Source organism: Bombina bombina, chromosome 1, assembly GCF_027579735.1.
Source record: "Bombina bombina isolate aBomBom1 chromosome 1, aBomBom1.pri, whole genome shotgun sequence".
NCBI classification, from domain to species: Eukaryota; Metazoa; Chordata; class Amphibia; order Anura; family Bombinatoridae; genus Bombina; species Bombina bombina.
In genome coordinates, this window is record NC_069499.1 from 529523600 (window position 1) to 529547590 (window position 23991).

General features: G+C 41.5%; 1 protein-coding gene across 1 annotated transcript in view; it reads left to right on the plus strand.

Moving 5' to 3' along the window:
* The window catches only part of PLEKHM3 (pleckstrin homology domain containing M3), a 643564-nt gene that overhangs the window by 19685 nt on the left and 599888 nt on the right, over positions 1-23991 (plus strand). The window lies entirely within an intron of this gene.

Here is a 23991-nt window from a genome sequence, read left to right on the forward strand (position 1 = left end):
AATTTTTTGTTCTATATGATCACATTTGGTGGCGAAATGGTGGCAATGAAATATACCAAAATGGGCCTAGATTTATAAGGATTAGATTAAGATTAATATTTAAATGGAGTGATATCAAAAATACTAAAAATTATCTGGTATTTTGGGCAAGTTTTTTTTTAAATTCCCACTTACTACAACATAATTAAAGTGAGATAGTAGTATGCTAGGAAGTAGCCAAACTGTAGTGGCTTATACATTAATAAAAATGGTTTCTAGTTGAAAAGACATATTTCTCTTGTTAAGTGTGTTCAGTCCACGGGTCATCCATTACTTATGGGATATATTCTCCTTCCCAACAGGAAGTTGCAAGAGGATCACCCAAGCAGAGCTGCTATATAGCTCCACCCCTCACATGTCATATCCAGTCATTCTCTTGCAAGTCTCAACAAAGGAGGTTGTGAGAGGAGACAGGAGTAACATTCTTCCATCAAAAGTTTATTATTTTAAAATAGCACCGGAGTGTGCTGTTTGTTCTCTCAGGCAGTATTTAGAAGAAGAATCTGCCTGCGTTTTTTCTATGATCTTAGCAGACGTAACTAAGATCCACTGGCTGTTCTCGCACATTCTGAGGAGTGGGGTAACTTCAGAGAAGGGAATTAGCATGCGGGGTCCCCCGCAAATGAGGTATGTGCAGTAAAATATTTTCTAGGAATGGAATTGACTATGAAAACACTGCTGTTACCCATATGACGTAAGTACAGCCTTTAATGCAGTAGTAGCGACTGGTATCAGGCTGATAAATGTATGCGCAGTTGAGTTATTTTCTAGGGACTAGAATTTAACTTTAAATACTGTAAGTACTGAAATAAATGTATGAGCCTTAACTGCAGTAGAAGCGACTGGTAGCAGGCTTAGTGATAACTTTGCATAACACTGGAAAGTTGTTTTTTAAAACGTTTACTGGCATGTTATTCGTTTTGTGAGGTACTTTGGTGATAAATCTTTTTGGGCATGATTTTTTTCCACATGGCTAACGTATGCATAGACACCGTTATATCAGGTCTCCCACTGTTGTGATATGAGGGGAGGGACCTTTTTTTAGCGCCTTGTTGCGCAGTTAAAATTCTAGCACAGTCTTCCTGCTTCTTCCTCTTTGATCCAGGACGTCTCCAGAGAGCTCAGGGGTCTTCAAAATTCATTTTTGAGGGAGGTAATCAGTCACAGCAGACCTGTGACAGTGTGTTTGACTGTGAGAAAATCTTAAATTGATTATCCGTTTTGGATATTGAGGGGTTAATCATCCTTTTGCTAATGGGTGCAATCCTCTGCTAATTTCATACATTTACTGTTTAAAATTGGTTGCTATAACCGTATTAGTTCATTGTTATTTCAACTGTGACAGTTTTTTTTTGTGTTTTTAAAAGCGCTGCAGCGTTTTTTATTTTGCTTGTAAACTTATTGAAAGGAATTTCCAAGCTTGATAGCTTCATTGCTAGTCTGTTTAAACATGTCTGACACAGATGAATCTGCTTGCTCATTATGTTTAAAGGCCAATGTGGAGCCCAATAGAAATATGTGTACCAATTGTATTGATGTTACTTTAAATAAAAGTCTGTCTTTACCGGTAAAGAAATTATCACCAGACAACGAGGGGGAAGTTATGCCGCCTAACTCTCCTCACATGTCAGTACCTTCGCCTCCCGCTCAGGAGGTGCGTGAGATTGTGGCGCCAAGCACATCAAGGCACTTACAAATCACTTTACAAGATATGGCTAATGTTATGAAAGAAGTATTATCTAATTTGCCTGAGTTAAGAGGCAAGCGCGATAGCTCTGGGTTAAGGACAGAGCGCGCTGATGATATGAGGGCCATGTCTGACACTGCGTCACAATTTGCAGAACATGAGGACGGAGAGCTTCATTCTGTGGGTGACGGATCTGATCCAGGGAGACCGGATTCAGAAATATCAAATTTTAAATTTAAGCTTGAGAACCTCCGTGTATTACTAGGGGAGGTATTAGCGGCTCTGAATGATTGCAACATGGTTGCAATCCCAGAGAAATTATGTAGGCTGGATAAATTCTATGCGGTACCGGTGTGTACTGACGTTTTTCCTATACCTAAAAGGCTTACAGAGATTATTAACAAGGAGTGGGATAAACCCGGTGTGCCTTTTTCCCCTCCTCCGATATATAGAAAAATGTTCCCAATAGACGCCACCACACGAGACTTATGGCAGACGGTCCGTAAGGTGGAGGGAGCAGTTTCTACTTTAGCCAAGCGTACCACTATTCCGGTGGAGGATAGTTGTGCTTTCTCAGATCCAATGGATAAAAAATTAGAAGGTTACCTTAAGAAAATGTTTGTTCAACAAGGTTTTATATTACAGCCCCTTGCATGCATTGCGCCCGTCACTGCTGCAGCGGCTTTCTGGTTTGAGTCTCTGGAAGAGGCTATTCGCACAGCACCATTGGATGAGACTTTGAACAAGCTTAAAGCCCTTAAGCTAGCTAATGCATTTGTTTCGGATGCCGTTGTGCATTTAACCAAACTAACGGCTAAGAACTCCGGATTCGCCATTCAGGCGCGCAGAGCGCTATGGCTTAAATCCTGGTCAGCAGATGTAACTTCTAAATCTAAATTGCTTAATATTCCTTTCAAAGGGCAAACCTTATTCGGGCCCGGCTTGAAGGAGATTATTGCTGACATTACTGGAGGTAAGGGTCACACCCTTCCTCAGGACAGGGCCAAATCAAAGGCCAAACAGTCTAGTTTTCGTGCCTTTCGTAATTTCAAGGCAGGAGCAGCATCAACTTCCTCCGCTCCAAAACAGGAAGGAACTGCTGCTCGTTACAGACAGGGTTGGAAAAGCAACCAGTCCTGGAACAAGGGCAAGCAGGCCAGAAAGCCTACTTCTGCCCCTAAGACAGCATGAAGAGAGGGCCCCCTATCCGGAAACGGATCTAGTGGGGGGCAGACTTTCTCTCTTCGCCCAGGCTTGGGCAAGAGATGTCCAGGATCCCTGGGCGTTGGAGATTATATCTCAGGGATACCTTCTGGACTTCAAAGCTTCTCCTCCACAAGGGAGATTTCATCTTTCAAGGTTATCAGCAAACCAAATAAAGAAAGAGGCTTTTCTTCACTGTGTACAAGACCTCCTAGTAATGGGGGTGATCCACCCAGTTCCGCGGACGGAACAAGGGCAAGGATTTTACTCAAATCTGTTTGTGGTTCCCAAGAAAGAGGGAACCTTCAGACCAATCTTGGACCTAAAAATCTTAAACAAATTCCTAAGAGTTCCATCATTCAAAATGGAGACTATTCGAACCATCCTACCCATGATCCAAGAGGGTCAGTATATGACCACAGTGGACTTAAAGGATGCCTACCTTCACATACCGATTCACAAAGATCATTATCGGTACCTAAGGTTTGCCTTTCTAGACAGGCATTACCAGTTTGTAGCTCTTCCCTTCGGGTTAGCTACGGCCCCGAGAATTTTTACAAAGGTTCTGGGCTCGCTTCTGGCGGTACTAAGACCGCGAGGCATAGCGGTGGCTCCGTACTTAGACGACATTCTGATACAAGCGTCAAGTTTTCAAAATGCAAAGTCGCATACAGAGATAGTTCTAGCATTTCTGAGGTCGCATGGGTGGAAAGTGAACATGGAAAAGAGTTACCACTCACAAGGGTTCCCTTTCTAGGGACTCTTATAGATTCTGTAGAGATGAAGATTTACCTGACGGAGTCTAGGTTATCAAAAATCCTAAATGCTTGCCGTGTCCTTCATTCCATTCCAAGCCCATCAGTAGCTCAGTGCATGGAAGTAATCGGCTTAATGGTCGCGGCAATGGACATAGTGCCATTTGCACGCCTGCATCTCAGACCACTGCAATTATGCATGCTGAGTCAGTGGAATGGGGATTACTCAGATCTGTCCCCTTTACTAAATCTGGACCAGGAGACCAGAGATTCTCTTCTCTGGTGGTTGTCTCGGATTCATCTGTCCAAGGGAATGACTTTTCGCAGACCAGATTGGACGATTGTAACAACAGATGCCAGCCTTCTAGGCTGGGGCGCAGTCTGGAATTCCCTGAAGGCTCAGGGATCATGGACTCAGGAGGAGAAACTCCTTCCAATAAACATTCTGGAATTAAGAGCGATATTCAATGCTCTTCTAGCTTGGCCTCAGTTAGCAACACTGAGGTTCATCAGATTTCAGTCGGACAACATCACGACTGTGGCTTACATCAATCATCAAGGGGGAACCAGGAGTTCCCTAGCGATGTTAGAAGTCTCAAAGATAATTCGCTGGGCAGAGTCTCACTCTTGCCATCTGTCAGCGATCTACATCCCAGGCGTGGAGAACTGGGAGGCGGACTTTCTAAGCCGCCAGACCTTTCACCCGGGGGAGTGGGAACTTCACCCGGAGGTATTTGCTCAACTGATTCTTCGTTGGGGCGAACCGGAACTGGATCTCATGGCTTCTCGCCAGAACGCCAAGCTTCCTTGTTACGGATCCAGATCCAGGGACCCGGGAGCGGTGCTGGTAGATGCACTAGCAGCCCCTTGGGTTTTCAACATGGCTTATGTGTTCCCACCGTTTCCGTTGCTACCTCGTCTGATTGCCAGGATCAAACAGGAGAGAGCATCAGTGATTCTGATAGCGCCTGCGTGGCCACGCAGGACCTGGTATGCAGACTTAGTGGACATGTCGTCCTGTCCACCATGGTCTCTGCCTCTGAGGCAGGACCTTCTACTTCAGGGTCCTTTCAACCATCCAAGCCTAATTTCTCTGAGGCTGACTGCATGGAGATTGAACACTTGATTCTATCAAAGCGTGGTTTCTCGGAGTCGGTTATTGATACATTGATACAGGCTCGGAAACCGGTTACCAGAAAAATTTACCATAAGATATGGCGTAAAAACGTTTACATTGGTGTGAATCCAAGAGTTACTCATGGAGTAAGGTTAGGATTCCTAGGATATTGTCTTTTCTACAAGAGGGTTTAGAAAAGGGTTTATCCGCTAGTTCGTTAAAGGGACAGATTTCTGCTCTGTCTATTCTTTTTCACAAACGTCTGGCAGAGAACCCAGACGTCCAGGCTTTTTGTCAGGCTTTGGCTAGGATTAAGCCTGTGTTTAAAACTGTTGCTCCCCCGTGGAGCTTAAACTTGGTTCTTAAAGTTCTTCAGGGTGTTCCGTTTGAACCCCTTCATTCCATTGACATTAAGCTTTTATCTTGGAAAGTTCTGTTTTTGATGGCTATTTCCTCGGCTCGGCGAGTCTCTGAGTTATCTGCCTTACATTGTGACTTTCCTTATCTGATTTTTCATTCAGACAAGGTAGTTTTGCGTACTAAACCTGGGTTTTTACCTAAGGTTGTTTCTACTAGGAATATCAATCAGGAGATTGTTGTTCCATCATTATGTCCTAACCCTTCTTCAAAGAAGGAACGTCTTTTGCATAATCTGGACGTAGTCCGTGCCCTGAAGTTCTACTTACAGGCAACTAAGGATTTTCGGCAAACTTCTTCTCTGTTTGTCGTTTATTCTGGACAGAGGAGAGGTCAAAAGGCTTCGGCCACCTCTCTCTCTTTTTGGCTTCGTAGCGTAATACGTTTAGCCTATGAGACTGCTGGACAGCAGCTCCCTGAAAGAATTACAGCTCATTCCACTAGAGCTGTGGCTTCCACCTGGGTCTTTAAGAATGAGGCCTCTGTTGAACAGATTTGCAAGGCTGCAACTTGGTCTTCACTTCATACCTTTTCAAAATTTTACAAATTTGACACTTTTGCTTCTTCGGAGGCTGTTTTTGGGAGAAAGGTTCTACAGGCAGTGGTTCCTTCTGTTTAAAGTTCCTGCCTTGTCCCTCCCATCATCCGTGTACTTTAGCTTTGGTATTGGTATCCCATAAGTAATGGATGACCCGTGGACTGAACACACTTAACAAGAGAAAACATAATTTATGCTTACTAAATTTTTTAAAATAAATTTATTTCTCTTGTAGTGTGTTCAGTCCACGGCCCGCCCTGTCTTTTTTTGAGGCTGTTCTAAATTTTAATTAAAACTCCAGTCACCACTGCACCGTATAGTTTCTCCTTTCTCGTCTTGTTTCGGTCGAATGACTGGATATGACATGTGAGGGGTGGAGCTATATAGCAGCTCTGCTTGGGTGATCCTCTTGCAACTTCCTGTTGGGAAGGAGAATATATCCCATAAGTAATGGATGACCCGTAGACTGAACACACTACAAGAGAAATAAATTTATCAGGTAAGCATAAATTATGTTTTTTTAAGGCCAGATTACAAGTGGATCAGTATTTAACGCTACCGTTCACGCACTATCTCCACTAGAAGTAAGCACTTTTCGTGTGTCGGGTAGCGATCGTATTACAGGCTAAAAGTGAAAAGTTTTCGATTGCACGCTAACCCAATGTGTGCAAGAAGCCTGTTAGAATATTGCGATTACGTTAACATATTCTCCCATAGAAGCCTACTCGTGCTTAGACCCGATCACATATTCTCAAGTGTGCTAATCTGACATGAAAAAATTATTATTTCATATTCCAATGTTCTTCACATACAGAATATATTCTATTTATTCATAAATACACATTTCTACATATATCTGATTTTTTTTTTTTTTTAAATATATATCTACACCTATGTATATATCTCTATGTTAAAGCCCTTTGCCTATCTTTTTTTTTCTTACACCTGAGACCTCATATCTTTGAGCCCTTTTAACTTTTGTATGCATTTTTTTTAATTATTTTTATTAGAGAGTGTTATTATGATTGTAACTATAGCTTCTAATGTATTTTTAATGTGTTTTGTAAAACTTTTTTGTATTGCAAAACAGTTAACCAGAGATCAGAGGACGCGCTCTCCCAACGCGCCTTAACTTTAATTGCACTCAAGCGATCACTTTTACTTTCAATTTGTAAAACGGTGATACACCCAATGTGCGCAAACACCCATGATAAACCCCTTTTCGCTCGCTCGTAACTGTTAGTGCGCCATTTGTAATCTGACCCTTAATGTATTAGCTGTTTTAATCTTTATTTTATAACTGAAAAATGATAAGTTTAAAATTGCAATATACTTGAATTACTTTACTTTTATTTAATTGTTCCCATTCCCTGTAATTTAAGTTTGAAAATGATTGGTTTTCCAGTTCTCAAAAAAGAGTCTCAGTGGAGATGATAAAGAATTTTAAACTTGGAAAACGTGTCTAATCCCATTACAAGCCCAGTATGGCTTAAAGGTGCAGTAAACACCAAAAATGTTATTGTTTAATAAAATAGATAATCCCTTTATTTCGCATTCCCCGGTTTTGCATAACCAACACTGTTATAGAAATATACTTTTTACCTCTGTAATTACCTTGTATCTAAGCCTCTGCAGACTGCCTCCTTATCTCAGATCTTTTGACAGACTTGCATTTCAGGCAATTAGTGCTGACTCTTAAATAACTCCACAGGCGTGAGCACAATGTTATCAGACATGAACTAACTCTAGCCTCTAGCTGTGAAAAACTGCCAAATGCATTCAGATAAGAGACTGCTTTCAAGGGCTTTGAAATTAGCATATGAGTTTACGTAGGTTTAGCTTTCAACAAAGAATACAAAAGAACAAAGCAAATTTGATGATAAAAGTAAATTGAAAAGTTGTTTAAAATTGCATGACCTATCTGAATACTGAAAGTTGAATTTGGTCTTTACTGTCCCCTTAAATAAAGCAAGTGTTGGGAGGAAAATAGATATTAAAAAACTACTGCAAGCAGGTGTTAAAGGGACAGTAAACCCAAAAAAATTATTTAGATAGAGAATGCAATTTTTAAAAAGTTTCCAATTTACTTCTATTATCAAATTTGTTTAGTTCTCATGTTATTCTGTGTTGAAGGGATACCTAGGTAGGTAGCGTGCACATGCCTAAAGCACTACATGACAGGAAATAGTGCTGCCATCTAGTGCTCCTGCTAATGTATAACATTGTTGCAAAACTGCTGCCATATAGTGTTATGGACACGTGCACACTCATGAGCTTACATCCCAGCTTTTCAACAAAGAATAACAAGAAAGCAAAGAAAATTGGATAAAAGAAGTAAATTGGAATGTTGTTTAAAATTGTATGCTCTATTTGAATTATGAAAAAAAAGGGTTTTATGTCCCTTTAATGCATTCCAACTAAATTCACACTTACATAGTGGGCCATATGAAATCAATTTATTGCAAAATTGCAAGGTGTTTGTCTATTGTTGTGTTTGACAAATTTGTTTGAGCTTTATGTATATAAATTATAGGATTCTGACTGCATATTAAGTGTTTTTCAAATAAAGTCCTTCTTTCCCATTCTTAACACTGCAATCCCTGTATGAGACGTGGGTGATTTTTGGCTTTTATATGTAATTCCAATACATTAATAAGCTCTCAGACATATTACTGGTTAATTATTTTAAGTTTTGCTTGTGGTAATGATGTTTTTGTATACTTTTATGTTGGCCTTCATGATGTTTATGTGGACTTTTTCAGACATAATGAGAGGCGTAAACTATTATTTAGCAAAAGAAGATAAAATCATTTGTATTTGGGAGGATAGACAGAGATGGAGGAAAGAAAGTATTTATGATGTCGGCAAAATAAGGAACTACATGCTACAAAATATTTAGTAAGGTCCCTTTTGTATTTGAATCAGGGACAAAGAAGAAACTAAAATTTAGTTTTATCCATGATGAAAATGCCTAACCTTAACAGTGTTTCAAAACATTCAAAATATTATTTTCTGTAACAGAAATACAAGTTATGACTGCAAAGAGAAATGCATTGTGGGATCAGATAAGAAATATGATGTACGTCAGGAAAAAGGGTCGATAGAATTAAAAACATACGGCTAGATTACGAGTCTTGCGTTAACCTTAAAAAGCAGCGTTGAGGGGTCCCAACGCTGCTTTTTAACGCCTGCTGGTATTACGAGTCAGGCAGGAGAGGGTCTACCGCTCACTTTTTTCCGCGATTTTAGCTTACCGCAAATCCCGTTACGTCAATTGCGTATCCTATCTTTTTAATGGGATTTGCCTAACGCCGGTATTACGATCGCCTGAAAAAGGGTTTTTTTTTTTTTGTAATTTAGTTTATTTAATTTAATTGTAATTAATTGTAGGTAGTTTAGGTAATTAGTTTAATTATAGTGTAGTGTTAGGTGTAATTGTAATTTAGGTTAGGATTTATTTCTCCTACATTGGTGTGTCCGGTCCACGGCTTCATCCTTACTTGTGGGAATATTCTCTTCCCTAACAGGAAATGGCAAAGAGAGCACAGCAAAAGCTGCCCATATAGCTCCCCCTCTGGCTCCGCCCCCCCAGTCATTCTCTTTGCCGCTCTGAACAAGTAGCATCTCCACGGGGATGGTAAAGAGTATGTGGTGTTAGTTGTAGTTTTTTATTCTTCTGTCAAGAGTTTGTTATTTTAAAATAGTGCCGGTTTGTACTATTTACTCTACAACAGAAAGTGATGAAGAGTTCTGTTTAAAGAGATGTATGATTTTAGCAGCAGTAACTAAAATCCATCGCTGTTCCCACGCAGGACTGTTGAGCCCAGAGAACTTCAGTTGGGGGGAACAGTTTGCAGACTTTTCTGCTCAAGGTATGACTAGTCCATTTTCTAACAAGACATAGTAATGCTAGAAGACTGTCATTTTCCCTTTTTTGGATCGGTAAGCCATTTTCTTAGACTCATAACAGAATGAAGGCTTATTAATGGGCTATATACTGGTTGACACTATTGTGGGCTAAATCGATTGATTTATACAAGATTTATATCACTTTTGGAGTGTTTTGGAACGTGAAAACACTTTGGGAACGTTTTTTATTTGCCTGGCAGTCGTTTAGACACCTATCCTAGTCAGGAAGGGCCCTTCACTCTGGTATGCAGAGGGAGGAGGCCTCATTTTCGCGCCTTAATTGCGCAGTTACTTCTGGAAGCAGTGCATGCAGCTTCATGTGAGAAGGTCCTGTGGCTATAAAAAACGATTCTGGAAGGCTTATTTTTGTGGCGAATAACCCCCCAGGAAAGGTAAAGCCGCAGCAAAGGCTGTCGCTGGGACTGTAGTGGGTTTAAACTGGGAAATTGAACAAATAGCTCCGGTTTGCTCATTTAAGGGGTTACAAGCTTGAAATTTGGTGTGCAATACTTTCAAAACATTAAGACACTAGGGTGCAAATTTGGTAAGGATCGGATATTTCCTTCATAGTTTTTCACACATTCAGAAATAAAGTGTGCTCTGTTTAAAAACGGTTTTCTTGCATTAATAGCCTGTATAAGCCTGTCTAACATGTCTGTACCTTCAGATAGAACATGTTCTGTATGCATTGAGGCCAAGGTGGTCCCCCCTTTAAATGTATGTGAAAATTGTGCCATGGCGTCCAAACAAAGTAAGGACAGTACTGTCACATTTAATAAGGTTGCCCAAGATGATTCCTCAAATGAAGGTAGTGGGGATAGTTCACCATCCTCTCCTTCTGTGTCAACTCCAGTTATGCCCGCGCAGGCGACACCTAGTAAATCTAGTGCGCCAATGCTTGTTACTATGCAACAATTAACGGCAGTAATGGATAATTCTATAGCTAATATTTTATCCAAAATGCCAGCATTTCAAAGAAAGCGTGATTGCTCAGTTTTAAATACAGAGGATGAGCAAAGGTGCGCTGACGATAATTTATCTGTTATTCCCTCACACCAGTCAGAATTGGCAGTGAGGGAGGGTCTGTCGGAGGGAGAAATTTCTGATTCAGGAAAAATTTCTCAACAGGCAGAACCTGATATTGTGACGTTTAAATTTAAGTTAGAACATCTCCGTGCCCTGCTTAAGGAGGTGCTAACTACTCTGGACGATTGTGACTCTTTGGTCATTCCAGAAAAATTGTGCAAAATGGACAAATTCCTTGAGGTCCCTGTGCACGCTGATGCCTTTCCGATACCCAAAAGGGTGGCGGACATAGTGAGTAAGGAGTGGGAGAAACCAGGTATACCCTTTGTCCCACCTCCTATATTTAAGAAAATGTTCCCCATTGTAGACCCCAGGAGGGACGCATGGCAAACGGTTCCTAAGGTTGAAGGGGCAGTTTCTACGTTGGCCAAACGCACGACTATTCCCATTGAGGACAGTTGTGCTTTCAAAGATCCTATGGATAAAAAATTGGAAGGTTTGCTTAAAAAGATATTTGTTCAGCAAGATTTCCTCCTCCAACCAATTTCGTGCATTATTCCTGTCACAATGGCGGCGTCTTTTTGGTTCGAAGAACTAGAAAATTTGCTCAATAAGGAGACTCCATATGAGGAAGTCATGGACAGAATTCACGCCCTAAAGTTGGCTAATTCCTTTATTTTAGATGCCGCTTTGCAATTGGCGAAATTAGCGCAGAAAAATTCAGGTTTTGCAATTGTGGCGTGCAGGGCGCTTTGGCTAAAATCTTGGTCGGCGGATGTGTCATCCAAGACAAAATTGCTTAATATTCCTTTCAAAGGTAAGACCCTTTTTGGGCCAGAATTGAAGGAGATTATTTCAGACATCACTGGGGGAAAGGGCCATGCCCTCCCACAGGATAGGCCTTTCAAGGCTAAGAACAAATCTAATTTTCGTTCCTTTCGCAACTTCAGGAACGGACCGTCTCCTAACTCTGCAGCCTCTAGACAAGAGGGTAACGCTTCCCAGGCTAAGCCAGCATGGAAACCAATGCAAGGCTGGAACAAGGGTAAACAGGCCAAGAAGCCTGCTGCTGCTACCAAGACAGCATGAAGGGGTAGCCCCCGATCCGGGACCGGATCTAGTAGGGGGCAGACTTTCTCTCTTTGCTCAGGCTTGGGCAAGAGATGTTCCGGACCCCTGGGCACTAGAAATAGTCTCTCAGGGTTATCTTCTAGAATTCAAGGAACTTCCTCCAAGGGGAAGGTTCCACATGTCTCGCTTATCTTCAGACCAGATAAAGAGACAGGCATTCTTACATTGCGTAGGAGATCTATTAAAGATGAGGGATACACCCAGTTCCAACAGTGGAACAAGTTCAGGGGTTTTACTCAAACCTGTTTGTAGTTCCCAAAAAAGAGGGAACTTTCAGACCAATTCTGGATTTAAAAATTCTAAACAAATTCCTCAGAGTTCCATCGTTCAAAATGGAAACCATTAGAACGATTTTACCAACAATCCAGGAGGGTCAATACATGACTACCGTGGACTTAAAGGATGCGTACCTACATATTCCTATCCACAAAGATCATCATCAGTTCCTAAGGTTCGCCTTTCTGGACAAACATTACCAGTTCGTGGCTCTTCCGTTCGGTTTAGCCACTGGTCCTAGAATTTTCACAAAGGTGCTAGGGTCCCTTCTAGCGGTTCTAAGACCAAGGGGCATTGCAGTGGCACCTTACCTAGACGACATCCTAATCCAAGCGTCGTCCCTTTCCAGATCGAGGGCTCATACAGACATTGTATTAGCTTTTCTCAGGTCTCACGGGTGGAAGGTGAACGTGGAAAAGAGTTCCCTGTCCCCGTCTACAAGAGTTCCCTTTCTGGGAACAATAATAGATTCTGTAGAAATGAAGATTTTTCTGACAGAGGTCAGAAAATTAAAGCTTCTAAAGACTTGTCAAGTTCTTCAATCTATTCCTCAGCCTTCCATAGCTCAATGCATGGAAGTAATAGGTCTAATGGTTGCAGCAATGGACGTGGTTCCTTTTGCTCGAATTCATCTAAGACCATTGCAACTGTGCATGCTCAGACAGTGGAATGGGGATTATGCAGACTTGTCTCCCCAGATTCAAGTAGACCAGTTAACCAGAGACTCACTCCATTGGTGGTTGACTCAGGATCACCTTTCCCAGGGAATGAGTTTCCGCAGACCAGAGTGGGTCATTGTCACGACCGACGCCAGTCTATTAGGCTGGGGTGCGGTCTGGGACTCCCTGAAAGCTCAGGGTCTATGGTCTCGGGAAGAGTCTCTTCTCCCGATAAACATCCTGGAACTGAGAGCGATATTCAATGCGCTCCGGGCTTGGCCTCAACTAGCGAAGGCCGGATTCATAAGATTTCAGTCGGACAACATGACGACTGTAGCTTACATCAATCATCAGGGGGGAACAAAGAGTTCCTTGGCGATGAGAGAGGTATCCAAGATCATCAAATGGGCGGAGGATCACTCCTGCCATCTATCTGCAATTCACATCCCAGGAGTAGACAACTGGGAGGCGGATTATTTGAGTCGTCAGACTTTCCACCCGGGGGAGTGGGAACTCCACCCGGAGGTCTTTGCCCAGTTAACTCAATTATGGGGCATTCCAGACATGGATCTGATGGCATCTCGTCAGAACTTCAAGGTTCCTCGCTACGGGTCCAGATCCAGGGATCCCAAGGCGACACTAGTCGATGCATTAGTGGCGCCTTGGTCGTTCAACCTAGCTTATGTGTTTCCACCGCTTCCTCTCCTTCCCAGGCTCGTAGCCAGGATCAAACAGGAAAAGGCCTCAGTGATTCTGATAGCTCCTGCGTGGTCACGCAGGACTTGGTATGCAGACCTGGTGAATATGTCATCGACTCCACCATGGAAGCTACCTTTGAGACAGGATCTTCTAGTACAAGCTCCATTCGAACATCCAAATCTAGTCTCTCTGCAGCTGACTGCTTGGAAATTGAACGCTTGATTTTATCTAAGCGTGGGTTTTCAGATTCAGTTATAGATACTCTGGTCCAAGCCAGAAAACCTGTGACTAGGAAAATTTACCATAAAATATGGAAAAAATATATCTGTTGGTGTGAATCCAAGGGATTCTCTTGGAGTAAAATTAAAATTCCTAGGATTCTCTCCTTTCTCCAAGAGGGTTTGGATAAATGGTTGTCAGCGAGCTCTCTAAAGGGACAGATATCTGCTCTGTCTGTTTTGTTACACAAACGTCTGGCAGCAGTGCCAGATGTACAAGCATTTGTACAGGCCTTAGTCAGAATCAAGCCTGTTTACAGACCCATGACTCCTCCATGGAGTCTAAATTTAGTTCTTTCAGTTCTTCAAGGGGTTCCATAGATATTAAGTTACTATCTTGGAAAGTTCTGTTTTTGGTTGCTATTTCTTCTGCTAGAAGAGTTTCTGAATTGTCTGCTCTGCAGTGTGATCCACCCTATCTGGTATTCCATGCAGATAAGGTTGTTTTGCGTACCAAACCTGGTTTTCTTCCAAAAGTGGTTTCCAACAGGAATATTAACCAGGAAATAGTTGTTCCTTCTCTGTGTCCGAATCCAGTTTCGAAGAAGGAATGTTTTTTACACAATTTAGATGTGGTCCGTGCTTTAAAATTCTATTTAGATGCAACAAAGGATTTCAGACAGACTTCATCTTTGTTTGTCGTTTATTCTGGTAAGAGGAGAGGACAGAAAGCTACTGCTACCTCTCTTTCTTTTTGGCTGAAAAGCATCATCCGATTGGCTTATGAGACTGCCGGACGGCAGCCTCCTGAACGAATTACAGCTCACTCTACTAGAGCTGTGGCTTCCACATGGGCCTTCAAGAACGAGGCTTCTGTTGATCAAATATGTAAGGCAGCGACTTGGTCTTCTCTGCACACTTTTGCCAAATTTTACAAATTTGATACTTATGCTTCTTCTGAGGCTATTTTTGGGAGAAAGGTTTTGCAAGCCGTGGTGCCTTCCGTTTAGGTAACCTGACTTATTCCCTCCCTTCATCCGTGTCCTAAAGCTTTGGTATTGGTTCCCACAAGTAAGGATGAAGCAGTGGACCGGACACAACAATGTAGGAGAAAACAGAATTTATGCTTACCTGATAAATTTCTTTCTCCTACGGTGTGTCCGGTCCACGGCCCGCCCTGGCTTTTTAGTCAGGTTTCAAATTTTTTCTTTCTATACACTACAGTCACCACGGCACCCTATGGTTTCTCCTTTTTCTCCTAACCGTCGGTCGAATGACTGGGGGGCGGAGCCAGAGGGGGAGCTATATGGGCAGCTTTTGCTGTGCTCTCTTTGCCATTTCCTGTTAGGGAAGAGAATATTCCCACAAGTAAGGATGAAGCCGTGGACTGGACACACAGTAGGAGAAAGAAATTTATCAGGTAAGCATAAATTCTGTTTTTACAGGTAAATTTGTACTTATTTTAACTAGGAAGTTATTAAATAGTTTATTGTACCTAGTGCCTGTAAAATAAATATAAATCCTAAGCTAGCTACAATGTAACTATTAGTTATATTGTAGCTAGCTTAGGGTTTATTTTATAGGTAAGTATTTAGTTTTAAATAGGAATTATTTAGTTAATTGTAGTAAATGTATTTAGATGTATTTAAATTATATTTAAGTTAGGGGGTGTTAGGGTTAGACTTAGGTTTAGGGGTTAATAAATTTATTATAGTGGCGGCGGCAGATTAGGGGTTAATACATTTAATATAGTTGCAGCAAGGTTAGGGGGGGCAGATTAGGGGTTAATAAGTATAATGTAGGTGTCTGCGATGTTGGGGCCGGCAGATTAGGGGTTCATAAGTATAAATTAAATACACTGCGTTCCTCTGGATCTCACTAATATACTACCTTCTTAACTTACTCAATTAAAACGTTATCCCCTCAAAAAACGTTCAAATCACTAAAATTGGAAAAGAGCATTTATAGAGTAGCGCCCCAACTATACTCAGGGCTGAAGGTTAAATAAAAGCACATTTAAGTAAACCACATATACATTCAGTTATAATTTATTTTATCTAGAATAAAATGACCAAAAATCCCAAAAGACAAATACTTATTTCAAACCTCTGTATATACAAAATATTTATTGAAGCAAGATATGTATCACCTAAAAAAGTTAAAAATCAATCCTAAACAAATAATCCTAAACAAACAATTTATCTAATAACAACAGTTGTGGCCACAACTTTCAAAAAAATATATTGTATGATAAAATCGAGTGATTTTGTTTCCAAACTCTGATCCTTTATAGGCAGTAATAGGACTCTCATAAATGTCCTGATTAGTTCACAGTGTGAAATTCTCCTTTTTGGAAATTATAAGGATACTATGTTCTCAATATTAGTATTAGTGTTGTTAAATAGTTTCAGTTGGATATATACACACCGGGTAGTGTCACTCTAGCCGTTAGGTTTTCACAGTCAGTTTTAGATCTCAGAACCAATCAGCTATTAGTATTTGGACAACTCCCTTATTTGAATTTCAAATGCCGGTTAGAAATTTTGCAAAGTTATAACAAATGTCACACTATTTCTCAGTGTTTGTGCAAGAAAATAAGTGTTCTCCTTTGTATCCAAACAGTCTCTTTTTACCCTTCACTTTCTAACCGCTTTAACTTGCAGAAGAGAAAACGCTCTTACCTCGTCTGTGTCTCCTGTTTTTCTTAGGCGGCTTCTTAATTCAAGCCTTACCTGGACACTTTTGAGCGATTCTCTGCAGTTACTGGGTATCGTGGAAAGCTGTATAAGTAAATTTGTAGTCCTGACAGCTGCAGCTTGTCTTTGCGATATGCTCCTGTTAGTGGGTAATGTTTCCCCTCCTTACAGTAGTTCAATTTCTTCCGATGTTGTAGTAATCAATTCAGATAGCAGAGTTGTAATCCTTCCTTCACTTCTACGCGTAGATAGTTTAGAAATTAATCTTAAATTCAACTTCACCTTGTGAGCAAGGCTTGAATTAAGAAGCCGCCTAAGAAAAACAGGAGACACAGACGAGGTAAGAGCGTTTTCTCTTCTGCAAGTTAAAGCGGTTAGAAAGTGAAGGGTAAAAAGAGACTGTTTGGATACAAAGGAGAACACTTATTTTCTTGCACAAACACTGAGAAATAGTGTGACATTTGTTATAACTTTGCAAAATTTCTAACCGGCATTTGAAATTCAAATAAGGGAGTTGTCCAAATACTAATAGCTGATTGGTTCTGAGATCTAAAACTGACTGTGAAAACCTAACGGCTAGAGTGACACTACCCGGTGTGTATATATCCAACTGAAACTATTTAACAACACTAATACTAATATTGAGAACATAGTATCCTTATAATTTCCAAAAAGGAGAATTTCACACTGTGAACTAATCAGGACATTTATGAGAGTCCTATTACTGCCTATAAAGGATCAGAGTTTGGAAACAAAATCACTCGATTTTATCATACAATATATTTTTTTGAAAGTTGTGGCCACAACTGTTGTTATTAGATAAATTGTTTGTTTAGGATTATTTGTTTAGGATTGATTTTTAACTTTTTTAGGTGATACATATCTTGCTTCAATAAATATTTTGTATATACAGAGGTTTGAAATAAGTATTTGTCTTTTGGGATTTTTGGTCATTTTATTCTAGATAAAATAAATTATAACTGAATGTATATGTGGTTTACTTAAATGTGCTTTTATTTAACCTTCAGCCCTGAGTATAGTTGGGGCGCTACTCTATAAATGCTCTTTTCCAATTTTAGGGGTTCATAAGTATAATGTAGGTGGCGGCGGTGTCCGGAGTGGCAGATTAGCGGTTAATAATATTATGTAGGTGTCGGAGCGGCAGATTAGGGGTTAATAAGTGTAAGATTAGGGGTGTTTAGACTCTGGGTTCATGTTAGGGTGTTAGGTGCAGGCATAAAATGTATTTCCCCCTAGGAAACAATGGGGCTGCGTTAGGAGCTAAACTCTGCTTTTTTGCAGGTGTTAGGTTTTTTTTCAGCCAGCTCAGCCCCATTGTTTCCCATGGGGAAATCGTGCACGAGCACGTTTTGCCAGCTCACCGCTATCGTAAGCAGCGCTGGTATTGAGGTGAGATGTGGAGCTAAATTTTGTTCAACGCTCACTTTTGTGAGGCTAACGCCGGCTTGCAGAAAACTTGTGATACCAGCGTTGGTTTAAGGGAGAAGTAAGAAAAAAAAGGCTTGTTCGCACCGCACAGCCTTACCGACAAAAACTCGTAATCTAGGCGATAGGTTTTACAATTATAAAGCTGCTGTCCAGTGAAAATGGGAGTAGCCATGTTGGCAAAAAAAAAAGTGGTGGTGGTCCAGCTGCAATACACTTCCACAGCTGAGAAGAAACGTTAAATAACTTATCAAGTCCAGTGTAAGAATCCTCACCACACGCACATGTGGGTCAGTCAGAAGATGATTTCTCCTTACAGGTCCTGTAGAGACAAAAACGGATGGTGACTAGCATCTTTCATACATTTCACTTTTCTACTTGATGATTCTTTCTTATCCAGATCAGAATAAGATTTTCCTCTACATCTCACTCGAGAGTGACACTGACACACACATATGAGAGACACTCAGGAGGTAACAAGTCTCCATAATTATATTATTGCAACACTTTACACTTAAAAAAATGCAATAATACATTTATGGACTTATACTTGCAAACAAGTATGCAAACTCTTAAAGAGACAGTAAAATCAAAATTAAACGTTCATGATTGTGATAGAGCATGTAATTTCTTCTGTTAAGTGTGATCAGTCCACGGGTCATCATTACTTCTGGGATATTACTCCTCCCCAACAGGAAGTGCAAGAGGATTCACCCAGCAGAGCTGCACATAGCTCCTCCCCTCTACGTCACTCCCAGTCATTCTCTTGCACCCAACGACTAGATAGGATGTGTGAGAGGACTATGGTGATTATACTTAGTTTTATATCTTCAATCAAAAGTTTGTTATTTTAAAATAGCACCGGAGTGTGTTATTATCTCTCTGGCAGAGTTTGAAGAAGAATCTACCAGAGTTTTTGTTATGATTTTAGCCGGAGTAGTTAAGATCATATTGCTGTTTCTCGGCCATCTGAGGAGAGGTAAACTTCAGATCAGGGGACAGCGGGCAGATGAATCTGCATAGAGGTATGTAGCAGTTTTTATTTTCTGACAATGGAATTGATGAGAAAATCCTGCCATACCGATATAATGTCATGTATGTATACTTTACACTTCAGTATTCTGGGGAATGGTACTTCACTAGAATTACACTGTAAGAAATACATAAAGCTGTTTAATAACTAGAGATTATGTTTAACGTTTTTGCTGGAATGTAAAATCGTTTTCATTTACTGAGGTACTGAGTGAATAAATGTTTGGGCACTATTTTTCCACTTGGCAGTTGCTTAATCTGTTTTTCTGACAGTTTCTGTTCTCCCTCACTGCTGTGTGTGAGGGGGAGGGGCCGTTTTTTTTGGCGCTTTTACTGCATCAAATATTTCAGTCAGCAACTCATTGTATTCCCTGCATGATCCAGTTCATCTCTACAGAGCTCAGGGGTCTTCAAAACTTATTTTGAGGGAGGTAATTTCTCTCAGCAGAGCTGTGAGAATAATAGTTTGACTGAGATAAAAAACGTTTATTCTGTAATTTGTTTCCTGCTTTCAGAATTTGTTATCTTTGCTAATGGGATTAAACATTTGCTAAAGTTGTGTTGTTTACAAGGATTGAGGCTATAACTGTTTCAATTTATTAATTTTCAACTGTCATAGATCTTCTGTGCTTCTTAAAGGCACAGTACGTTTTAATATTATTCTAATTGAATTGTATTTCCAAGTTGCAAGTTTATTTGCTAGTGTGTTAAACATGTCTGATTCAGAGGATGATACCTGTGTCATTTGTTGCAATGCCAAAGTGGAGCCCAATAGAAATTTATGTACTAACTGTATTGATGCTACTTTAAATAAAAGTCAATCTGTACAAATTGAACAAATTTCACCAAACAACGAGGGGAGAGTTATGCCGACTAACTCGCCTCACGTGTCAGTACCTACATCTCCCGCTCAGAGGGAGGTGCGTGATATTGTAGCGCCGAGTACATCTGGGCGGCCATTACAAATCACATTACAGGATATGGCTACTGTTATGACTGAGGTTTTGGCTAAATTACCAGAACTAAGAGGTAAGCGTGATCACTCTGGGGTGAGAACAGAGTGCGCTGATAATATTAGGGCCATGTCAGACACTGCGTCACAGGTGGCAGAACATGAGGACGGAGAACTTCATTCTGTGGGTGACGGTTCTGATCCAAACAGACTGGATTCAGATATTTCAAATTTTAAATTTAAACTGGAAAACCTCCGTGTATTACTAGGGGAGGTGTTAGCGGCTCTGAATGATTGTAACACAGTTGCAATACCAGAGAAAATGTGTAGGTTGGATAAATATTTTGCGGTACCGACGAGTACTGAGGTTTTTCCTATACCTAAGAGACTTACTGAAATTGTTACTAAGGAGTGGGATAGACCCGGTGTGCCGTTCTCACCCCCTCCGATATTTAGAAAAATGTTTCCAATAGACGCCACCACAAGGGACTTATGGCAAACGGTCCCTAAGGTGGAGGGAGCAGTTTCTACCTTAGCTAAGCGTACCACTATCCCGGTGGAGGATAGCTGTGCTTTTTCAGATCCAATGGATAAAAAATTAGAGGGTTACCTTAAGAAAATGTTTGTTCAACAAGGTTTTATATTGCAACCCCTTGCATGCATTGCGCCGATCACGGCTGCAGCGGCATTCTGGATTGAGTCTCTGGAAGAGAACATTGGTTCAGCTACTCTGGACGACATTACGGACAGGCTTAGAGTCCTTAAACTAGCTAATTCATTCATTTCGGAGGCCGTAGTACATCTTACTAAACTTACGGCGAAGAATTCAGGGTTCGCCATTCAGGCACGCAGGGCGCTGTGGCTAAAATCCTGGTCAGCTGATGTTACTTCTAAGTCTAAATTGCTTAATATACCTTTCAAAGGGCAGACCTTATTCGGGCCCGGGTTGAAAGAGATTATCGCTGACATTACAGGAGGTAAAGGCCATGCCCTGCCTCAGGACAAAGCCAAAGCCAAGACTAGACAGTCTAATTTTCGTTCCTTTCGTAATTTCAAAGCAGGAGCAGCATCAACTTCCTCTGCACCAAAACAGGAAGGAGCTGTTGCTCGCTACAGACAAGGCTGGAAACCTAACCAGTCCTGGAACAAGGGCAAGCAGACTAGGAAACCTGCTGCTGCCCCTAAAACAGCATGAATTGAGGGCCCCCGATCCGGGATCGGATCTAGTGGGGGGCAGACTTTCTCTCTTCGCCCAGGCTTGGGCAAGAGATGTTCAGGATCCCTGGGCGCTAGAGATAATATCTCAGGGATACCTTCTGGACTTCAAATACTCTCCTCCAAGAGAGAGATTTCATCTGTCAAGATTGTCAACAATCCAGACAAAGAAAGAGGCGTTTCTACGCTGCGTACAAGAGCTCTTGTTAATGGGAGTAATCCATCCAGTTCCACGATCGGAACAGGGACAGGGGTTTTACTCAAATCTGTTTGTGGTTCCCAAAAAAGAGGGAACTTTCGGACCAATCCTGGACTTAAAGATCCTAAACAAATTCCTAAGAGTTCCATCGTTCAAGATGGAGACTATTCGGACAATTTTACCTATGATCCAAGAGGGTCAGTACATGACCACTGTAGATTTAAAAGATGCTTACCTTCACATACCGATTCACAAAGATCATTATCGGTACCTAAGGTTTGCCTTCCTAGACAGGCATTACCAGTTTGTGGCTCTTCCATTCGGATTGGCTACAGCTCCAAGAATCTTCACAAAGGTTCTGGGTGCTCTTCTGGCGGTACTAAGACCGCGGGGAATCTCGGTAGCTCCATACCTAGACGACATTCTGATACAAGCTTCAAGCTTTCAAACTGCCAAGTCTCATACAGAGTTAGTGCTGGCATTTCTAAGGTCACATGGATGGAAGGTGAACGAAAAGAAAAGTTCACTCATTCCACTCACAAGAGTTCCCTTCCTGGGGACTCTTATAGATTCTGTAGAAATGAAGATTTACCTGACAGAGGACAGGCTAACAAGACTTCAAAGTGCTTGCCGCACCCTTCATTCCATTCAACACCCGTCAGTGGCTCAATGCATGGAGGTAATCGGCTTAATGGTAGCGGCAATGGACATAGTACCCTTTGCACGCTTACACCTCAGACCACTGCAACTGTGCATGCTAAGTCAGTGGAATGGGGATTACTCAGACTTATCCCCTTCTCTGAATCTGGATCAAGAGACCAGAAATTCTCTTCTATGGTGGCTTTCTCGGCCACATCTGTCCAGGGGGATGCCATTCAGCAGACCAGACTGGACAATTGTAACAACAGACGCCAGCCTTCTAGGTTGGGGTGCCGTCTGGAATTCTCTGAAGGCTCAGGGACAATGGAGTCAGGAGGAGAGTCTCCTGCCAATAAACATTCTGGAATTGAGAGCAGTTCTCAATGCCCTCCTGGCTTGGCCCCAGTTGACAACTCGGGGGTTCATCAGGTTTCAGTCGGACAACATCACGACTGTAGCTTACATCAACCATCAGGGAGGGACAAGAAGCTCCCTAGCTATGATGGAAGTATCAAAGATAATTCGCTGGGCAGAGTCTCACTCTTGCCACCTGTCAGCAATCCACATCCCGGGAGTGGAGAACTGGGAGGCGGATTTCTTAAATCGTCAGACTTTTCATCCGGGGGAGTGGGAACTTCATCCGGAGGTCTTTGCCCAAATACTTCGACGTTGGGGCAAACCAGAGATAGATCTCATGGCGTCTCGACAGAACGCCAAGCTTCCTCGTTACGGGTCCAGATCTAGGGATCCAGGAGCAGTCCTGATAGATGCTCTGACAGCACCTTGGGACTTCAGGATGGCTTACGTGTTTCCACCCTTCCCGTTGCTTCCTCGATTGATTGCCAGAATCAAACAAGAGAGAGCATCAGTGATTCTAATAGCACCTGCGTGGCCACGCAGGACTTGGTATGCAGACCTGGTGGACATGTCATCCTGTCCACCTTGGTCTCTACCTCTGAAACAGGACCTTCTGATACAGGGTCCCTTCAAACATCAAAATCTAACTTCTCTGAAGCTGACTGCTTGGAAATTGAACGCTTGATTTTATCAAGACGTGGGTTTTCTGAGTCAGTTATTGATACCTTAATACAGGCTAGGAAACCTGTTACCAGAAGGATTTACCATAAGATATGGCGTAAATACCTATATTGGTGTGAATCCAAAGGTTACTCTTGGAGTAAGGTTAGGATTCCTAGGATATTGTCTTTTCTACAAGAAGGTTTAGAAAAGGGTTTATCTGCTAGTTCATTAAAGGGACAGATCTCAGCTCTGTCCATTCTGTTACACAAACGTCTGTCAGAAGTTCCTGACGTCCAGGCTTTTTGTCAGGCTTTGGCCAGGATTAAGCCTGTGTTTAAAACTGTTGCTCCACCATGGAGTTTAAACCTGGTTCTTAATGTTTTACAGGGCGTTCCGTTTGAACCCCTTCATTCCATTGATATAAAGTTGTAATCTTGGAAAGTTCTATTTTTAATGGCTATTTCCTCGGCTCGAAGAGTCTCTGAATTATCAGCCTTACATTGTGATTCTCCTTATTTGATTTTTCATTCGGATAAGGTAGTCCTGCGTACTAAACCTGGGTTCTTACCTAAGGTAGTTACTAACAGGAATATCAATCAAGAGATTGTTGTTCCTTCTTTATGCCCAAATCCTTCTTCAAAGAAGGAACGTCTACTGCACAACCTGGATGTAGTCCGTGCTCTAAAATTTTACTTACAGGCAACTAAGGAATTTCGACAAACGTCTTCTCTGTTTGTCATTTACTCTGGGCAGAGGAGAGGTCAAAAAGCTTCCGCTACCTCTCTTTCTTTTTGGCTTCGTAGCATAATTCGTTTAGCTTATGAGACTGCTGGACAGCAGCCTCCTGAAAGAATTACAGCTCATTCTACTAGAGCTGTGGCTTCCACTTGGGCCTTCAAGAATGAGGCCTCTGTTGAACAGATTTGCAAGGCTGCAACTTGGTCTTCGCTTCATACTTTTTCCAAATTTTACAAATTTGACACTTTTGCTTCATCGGAGGCTATTTTTGGGAGAAAGGTTCTTCAGGCAGTGGTTCCTTCTGTATAAAGAGCCTGCCTATCCCTCCCGTCATCCGTGTACTTTTGCTTTGGTATTGGTATCCCAGAAGTAATGATGAC